Genomic DNA, 8,496 nt, shown 5'->3' with positions numbered 1-8,496 from the left:
TCTGCACAGCTTTGCAAGTTCCGTTGTTAGCTTGTGGTTGCCTGAGGCTCATGCCAAACCACGTTGACGAATGAGCTCGAGAGTTTCCGAAGACAGGCGTCTGTTTGTGGCTTTCTCACCCTTGGTATTCTTTGCACAGTTATGGAGGTGCTAAACCAGTCGATCATATTCCTCATCAATGTTGTCAAGGACGGCATCTTCCCATGTTGCTGCAATAATGGTGCAGGGGGTTCAAATATGCCTGACCGATGTCCTGTTGTCCCTAAATTCCAAACGGAATTGGACCACTGTCTCCTTCGTGCAAAATTCCACTTCACAGAGCGGGGAGAAAGGTCTGCAAAATTTAAGTCTAAGAAGGCAACTCCCAGAATGACCACCAACTGGGAGCTCTTTGGCACTATTGCAGCAACGTAACATTTAATTGCCAATGGCAAATTGAGAACTAAATTTTATCACTGGAAACTAAGAGATTAATAAATGTGTGGTTAAAATAAATTTATGAAACATTGTTATAAAATAGATGGGAGCAATAGCACAGCAGGTAGGGTGTTTGCCTTGCATGTAGCTGACCTGGGTTTGATTTGTCCATCCCTCTCGGAGAGCCAGCAAGCTACAGAGAGTATCTGCCCGCATGGCAGAGCCTGGCAAGCTACCATTCGTGTATTTGATATGTCAAAAACAGTAACAAGTCTCACAATGGAGATGTTACTGTGCCTGCACACGAGCAAAATGATGAACAACCTGAGGACAGTGCTACAGTGCTAGAGTGTTATAAAATATGAAAAATCTTAATACTATGCCTAAATATACAACTTTACAAATTATGCAGAAGTCCCTATTGTGTTTTGCTGTGTTTTCAGGGTTTTGAAACTGCATTCTTTTGTGTAAGGGGACTGAAAGAATACAATGTGGGAACTGGCAAATTTTCAGAGATTCAATCTCTTTGAATATTCATAAGGCAGATAGTAAATTGCACCATAATACGCTGCCCCAATATATGACTCTTGGTCATGTGAATTACTTTAGTCTATGAGAGCCAGCACTTACATTTACACAGCCAATCTTACTAAACAACCCTTTTTTATTGCCTTGCTTTTTTTCTGCTCAAATTCCTGTAAATTGTCTCCTTTCTGCAAATATCAAAGCATTTCTTCTGCTGCTTATCCCAAGATAATATATAAGTCAAAGTTCTAAGTACCTCTGTGGGTCACTCACTGCTCCCACATCTATCTGTGATGCAGATCATAATAAACTCCTTTGTTGTTTTTTAAAAAATCTTTTCACAGTCTAATTTATAAGACACCAGTGGAAAAATCTAAGATATACAGAAGAAAATCTCTAGTCTACAGTAGAAAAATATTTCCTGGTACTGCCTCTTTCTATTTTAACATATACAATTCTTAATGTAACACATTTCTGGGAGCAAAGCCAGATTCTTATTTGTACATATACATGCGACCGTTTCCCACTATGATGTCGTGCCTTTCTTGCACCCACTGCCCTTGACGTCACCCGCAAGCTGTGTGAAAATACCTGTTTTGCATTTGCTAAATAAGAATCATCTCAAAAAGTCTAACCTAATCTTTAGATGCAATCAGACATATATTATATCTTTTTGTTTTACCACCCTTCTATTCTTTCTTTTGCTTTTTTATTTCCTATTACTATGTCTACTTGAAACCTAATTTGTTTTCTATTTCTTTCCTTTGCCTTCCTTCCGAGTTTGTCATTGTTGTATGACAAAAGACACATATGAGATTGCTGTGCCCAGCATTCTTCAGCATGAGTCTAAGGATACAGCTTTTCTGACTTAAGAGATACTAGAACAGGCAGGGGCTTGCCTTGCACGCAGGGGAGCCAGACTGATTCCTAGCATCACAGATGGTGCTCCAACCTCTTCAGAAATGATCCTGCGTACAGGGCCATGAGTAAGCCCTGCACACTGATGAGTATGACCATAACAACAACAATAACAAAAGACCAACCAAGCACTTGGCCTCAGGTAAAGAAAATGAGCACTCTCTCTGTGAGTAGCATCTTCCCGTATCTTGTCTTCCTCTTACAAAACCTGGTCCTGGAAACTGAGTAGAAGAATACTTTCACTAGACTGACAAAAATGAGGGACTCAGACACATTCAAAAAAACAAAAACAGCCACCGTGTTAGTGTGGATGTGGGGAGAAAGGGACTCTCCTTCACTGCTGGTGGGAATGCTGACTGGTTCAGCCCTTTTGGAAAACAGTATGGACGATTCTCACAAAACTAGAAATTGAGCTCCCATTTGACCTAGCAATACCACTCCTGTGAATATACCCCACAGAGGCAAAAAGCTATAGTAGAAATGACATCTGCATTTCTATGTTCATTGCAGCATTATTTACAATAGCCAAAATCTGGAAAAAACCGGAGTGCCCAAAAACAGATGACTGGTTAAAGAAACTTTGCTGCATCTACACAACGGAATACTATGCAGCTGTTAGAAAAGATGAAGTCATGAATTTTGCCTATAAGTGGATCAACATGGAGAGTGTCATGTTGAATGAAATGAGTCAGAAAGAGACAGACATAGAAAGATGGCACTCATATGTGGAATATAAAGTAGCAGAATGAGACACTAACACCCAAGAGTAATAGAGATTAGCACCAGGATTGCCCCACAGATTGGAAACTGGCCTCCTCACATGCTGGGGGAAAAGGCAACAGAGCCAGAGAAGGGAACACCTAGTAGAGAATATTGAGAGGACTCACTCGGGTTGAATGCCGCATACCAAAAGTGGACTATAGACCAAACATGATGTCCACTCAATACCTCTATTGCAAACTACAACATCCAACAGGAGCCAGAACAAAAGGGAATGCCCTGCCACAGAGGCAGGGTGGGGTAGTGGGGGTTGGGGTGGGGGTGGTGGGAGGGATTCTGGGAACATTGGTGGAGGAGAATGAGCACTAGTGGAGGGATGTAAACCAAATACAAACATGAAAGTTCATAAGTTTGTAAATATACCCCACAGTGATTTACTAATAATTTTTTTAAAAAGTTAATTATATCATTTATAATATTTTATATCCTCATATAATCATGTAAATGTCACATTTTTATCTATGGGCATAAGGCGATGTTTATAATATTTAAATATTGTGGGCATGTAATGTCTATATTGCTTACTTTTTTTTCCCAAGGGGAAATACTAAGCATATATCTTTCATTATAATATTTGACAAATAATTTCTAGGTATCTTTAACAAGCCAAACCCCATGATGAAATATATGAGGCATTTAAATCTTTCTTTCTAAAAAATACAAAAATACTTATGAGAGTGAAGAAAACCAGTGGGCACCACAACACCAAAGAATTCTCCGGGCCCCATACCGAATCAATATCTCTGGGGCTCCCAGATGGAGCAGATGCAGTCTCCCTGCCTTCTCCAAATGAAATCCTAGCAACCATGAGCTTCTACAAGCACAGCTCTGGTATGTGGCCACAAGACTATCCCTCCAAAGCGCGTGGACAGTTATGCAGCTGCACAACCTTTCCTGATATACAAAGTGAGCAATTGAAAATGATCTAGCGTCTGCCCCTGCCCCAAACTAGAGAGAGCAGTGACACGCAGTGCCTTGGGGAATGGGGATGGAACTGGCCCCTCTCCCTGTCCAGACGAGGCCCCGAGTTGCTGCCCATGAACGTCTCCTGGCTCCTGAACAGCCATGATCCCAGAGGCACACAGGCGAACCTCAGAAACAAACAGCTTCTGGCAGAAACGCATCCGGACTGAGCATTAAACTATGGTGCCGTGCCACCCCAGGTGGGGAAAGGTGTTTGTCCCTTCTATCTTTTCTCCCCAGCAGCGTGGTGGCTGCAACCTTTTCAGAGCCTATTGGATAGCCAAATATGAGACTTCAGTGATATGACATGCAGGGCCTAATGGAATGGGGGGTGAAACCAGCCCCTTTCCCCACCCCAATGAGGCCCCCAGTTGCTGCCCACAAATGGCTCCTGGCTCCTGAACGGCCATGATCCCAGAGGCACACAAAACAATTTAGGAACCCAGCGGTTTTTGGCAGAAATCCCTCCAGACTTATTACTAAAATATCAGAAATTCAAAAGGCTCTTCATATCAGCAATAGAAAACAAATTATCTACTGATGCCTTTTCAGCAAGTGTGAATGTTGGGGAAAATTCCAAATAATAATAGTGAATCTTTTGTCGAAATAGTGAATGTGATCAAAGCAGAGAGAGAATAAGGTGGAAATCATCTGCCATGTAGGCGGGGGAGGGTGTAGTGGGGGATATCTTGGGGTTTTTGGTGGTGGAGGGTGTGCACTGGTGAGGGGATGGGTGTTTTATCATTGTATGACCAAGACTAGGACTGGAAAACTTTGCAACTGTTCTCAAGGTGATTCAATAAAAAATAAAATGAAATACTTATGAACAAAAACAAAAAACAAAAAAAAGATGAGGGCCTTAGAAAAGGAAAAAAAGAAGCAATTTTGATACTATTCTTCTTTTATTCAAGTTGCTATCACTCTGGAAAACTCAGTTATGAGGACTTCTTCTATTCTCCTTGGTAGCCTAATTTGTCAATAATGCTTAAAAGTCTACTATATGTAAAAAAAAATTGTGCTGTGAAATGGCAGCCAAATATATTTTTGAGTTTTTTCACTACCACATTCCTTTAATAAATCAGACATTACAAGCTAATAAGTTTAATAGATGTATGAACTAGTAAGACATTATGAGCTAATACATTAGGAGGACATTAATATAAACTTACTAAAGCTAAAATACTTTGTTGAAAATATATAGTTTAGAATGGCTGATTAGAAAATGTTTTCTGTAAGTTTATATTGTGCTGAAACCATTAAATCATGATTTGTCAACTGACATAAATTATAAAATTCATTGTTTATGATTTTCCTCAGAGTGAACTTGGAATTCAATTAGTCTAAATTCCTTAATGTGCAGATTGAATAAATAAAAGCCATTAAAGACACAAATGATTTTTATTTTCTCCTTTTATGGCACCAACAAATATTTATTGAATATCAAACATGTACCCAGTACTGTGTTTATCACTGGCAATATTAGTATTAAGAAGACAATTGTTCCAAAGAAATCCATCCGGTATGTGGAAGAAACACCTGACACGAGAGAGAAATGACAGATTACACAGCTGACTGATGGTCCTCTCAGCCTTAACTGGAATGGAATAAGCCTGACTAGTTTGATATTTAATCCATAAGCACTCGAGGTAGATTTTTACTGATTTTTTTGGTTAGTAGTTAATACATTCATTCTGATTGGTTATTGCCCTTCTCTATCTGCTATTAAATATGTTAATCTTCCTCTCTAGCAGCAAGGAAGAAGTCAAGAAAATGATCCCTGAAATTATTGTTGAAAAATGATCAAAATTAGATCATATGAAAAAGTTCTTTCAGTCTGAAATAATGGCATCAGCAAGTATTATAAATAGTGTAGATAGATAACATTTGTGTTAGCAATTGACAAGAAATTCAATGATTGCATTTACAGTAAGTGAGACCAAAATGTTGGAAGCCAAAATGTTTGTTAAGATAGACAGAATAGAATGTAGGATAACATTGATTTGTTCTTTCTGCCTTGCCACAGTGAGCTTAGGTTTATTGCGTTATTCTCATCACAGTGCTCCCATTTCTCTGTGTGTATTTGTCACCTTCTTCTTTGTGCTCTGCTTCCCCAACTGATCACTTACCTTTACCTAATCAGACTCTGTTAACTTGTAAATGTTGCTTTTCTCTTCTCAAGTCCTTTGCATAGTTAATTCAGAGCATTGTCCTTTTTGTTTAGACACAGGAAGACAGTTAATGCTATGCTTTTGTAGCTTGGGAGTTAATTGACTCTGAATGATAGAATGATACTCACTCCTGGGCAACTGTTCTCTCAATTTAAGTCTCAGTTGCCCTTACTTACTAGCATGCCAAAGCAGCGTCCCGACGAGGGACTGGATGGACCCAGGGCAAGCTCTGAGCTACCCTGGCATCGAAATGGGCCAGGTTAAAGTGCCATAATACCCAACTGTAAAAAATTTCTGCCAAGGGGCGACCAGGGTAGAGCTCCGGTGACTCTCCCTGTCTGCCACCCCAGGGTTTGTGGGGTCAGTCCCAAGCTGCTCGCCCAGCCAGAGCAGCCCGGGCCTTGGGGCAGACAGAGGAGGAAATGAGGGCCAAGCCGACTGATAGATACGTTGCTATTTATTCCATTCTCTCCACGCACCTGTTCCAGTCTCTCTGAGCTCCTCATTTTACTTGTCTCCTCTCTCTCCCCTAGCACACTTCCTTCCTAGCTCCTCACTTCTCCATCCCCTCTCTCTGGATTCTCCTCCCGCTTCTCTAGTCTCTCCCCCTACTTGTCTCTCTCCACTTTGCCTTCTAGGCTACACACAGTCTGGTAACAAAATCAACATAAGAAAGCCCTTCACCTAGAGGCATTCCAAAGCCCTTCCTGACTGCCAGCAGGCAAAATACCTCTTAAGGTGTTTTTCTCCATTCCTCAGTCCAAAAAGTCCATCAATACCTTAATACTAGTTATTTTTGTATGGACACAGTAAGAGATACATTGAGGCTTGCAGGGCAGCTCTCCTGGCAACATCTTGCCACAGACTCAGACTACAGTGCTCAGGCCAGATTAATCATCCCTAACCCTAGCAGGGTCCGAATCTAGTTATTACTTTTTGGATCATGACAGCATTTGTCCATGACCAAGCTCTTAAATTAGAGTTAAGCATTAGGCACTTTGGCCAGGCCCATCTTGATGCCAGGGTAGCACATAACCCAGGGTAGCACATAACCAGGGTAGCTTGCCCTGGGTCTGTCCCATCCCTCGTCTGGACCCTGCTTTGGGGTGTGTTAGAAAGTAAGGGCAGCTGAGGCTTAGGTCTAGAGAACAGATGCCCAGTAGGAAAATATCATGTAGAGTCAAATGACTACCAGGTTACAAAGCATAGCATTTGCTACAGTCTTCCTGTGCCCATATTCAGACATGGCTCTGAATAAACTAGGCAAAGGACTCAAGGAGAAGCGAAAAACAATATTTACAAGTCAACAGAACACAAAGAAAGAAGTTACAAATAAGTACAGAAGAATGGGAGCACTGTGATGGGAGTAACCCAATAAACCTAAGCTACGTGAAGCTATGTTATCCTACATATAAGTTAAGAGCATGGTCATGCACAAATTCTTTCATGATCCAAAAAGTAACAACTGGACTAGGGCCCTGCTAGGGTTAGGAAAGATTAATCTGGCCTGAGCACTGTAGTCTGAGATCTATAGTGAGATGTCTCCAGGGGAGCCACCCTACAAGATTAATGTATCTGTTCCTGTGTCCATGTGAAATAACTAATATTAAGAACTAGAATTAAGATGTTAATTAAGTTATTGGACTAAGGAGAGGGAAAACACCCCTAGGTGGTATTTCTGCCCTTGAGCCTGATCTGTGATCAGGAAGGGCTTTGATATGTCTATTCTGCTACCCCCAATGCAGGGGAGTTGGGGAGAGACTAGAGAAATCAAGGCTGCAAGATGGACCGCAGAGAGATGAGCAGGAGAGACAGGAGGAGACAGGAATGAGGGGCAGTGTGAGACTAAAATGGGGAACTTGGTGAGACTGGAACAGGCACGTGGGGAGAAAAGAATAAATGGCAACTGATCACCCACCAACCTGGCCCTCATCTCCTTCGTCCATCCATGGCATTGGCCATCCTAGGTGCGGAAGTGGCTCAAGACCATCGTTTGCAGGTCGTGAGAGAGAGCCGCACAGGGGTTCCTTAGCCGCCTGGTGATTACACAGATTAGGGAGTGGAGAAAGAGCACAGGGTTTCACACGCATTTCTTTCGTACACTTACATTAGTTCAATCCCAATAAATGGCACAGTCCTGAAGGACTGCTGGGTATAGCCCCAGAATAAAACTAAGCACTACCATAGATCCCAAGCAACTAGAATTCTTGGTTCTCACAATAAACGCGTGACATGTTTGACTAAGAGCTGTTGTGAGGGGTTCCTGACATTCTGAGCACTACTTGGCTCACCTTAAAGAACACAGATGATGTAAACTAGAAATATGACCTCTTTTAGATTCAAATCACAGTTCTGACATTTACTGACTGTAATTTGGACAAACCGTGCCTCAATGTCTCAATTCATTATCTGGAGCATAGAACTAAAACAGTTTCAACCTTATAATGTTGTATAAAGTTTAAGTGAGCTACAGAGATATACAAAGTACACAGGAAATCCTCAAACGTAGCTATCTCTTTTGTATATTTCTAATTATTATACTTTGGAATTTTAATTATTTCTTTACTGACTGCTCTAGCTTTGTTTGTTCCTACTTTTAGTTCTTTATTTTTTGGAATTCAATTTTTAAAATTTAACAGTTGTACTTAACATCATTTGTATGCCGGCACACACATGTGCATGGGCACACACACACATGCACAAAGAAAATTTTAAAAATACAGTG

The sequence above is a fragment of the Sorex araneus genome, chromosome 1, assembly GCF_027595985.1.
Source record: "Sorex araneus isolate mSorAra2 chromosome 1, mSorAra2.pri, whole genome shotgun sequence".
Classification (NCBI taxonomy): domain Eukaryota; kingdom Metazoa; phylum Chordata; class Mammalia; order Eulipotyphla; family Soricidae; genus Sorex; species Sorex araneus.
This window is presented reverse-complemented; position numbering follows the sequence as displayed.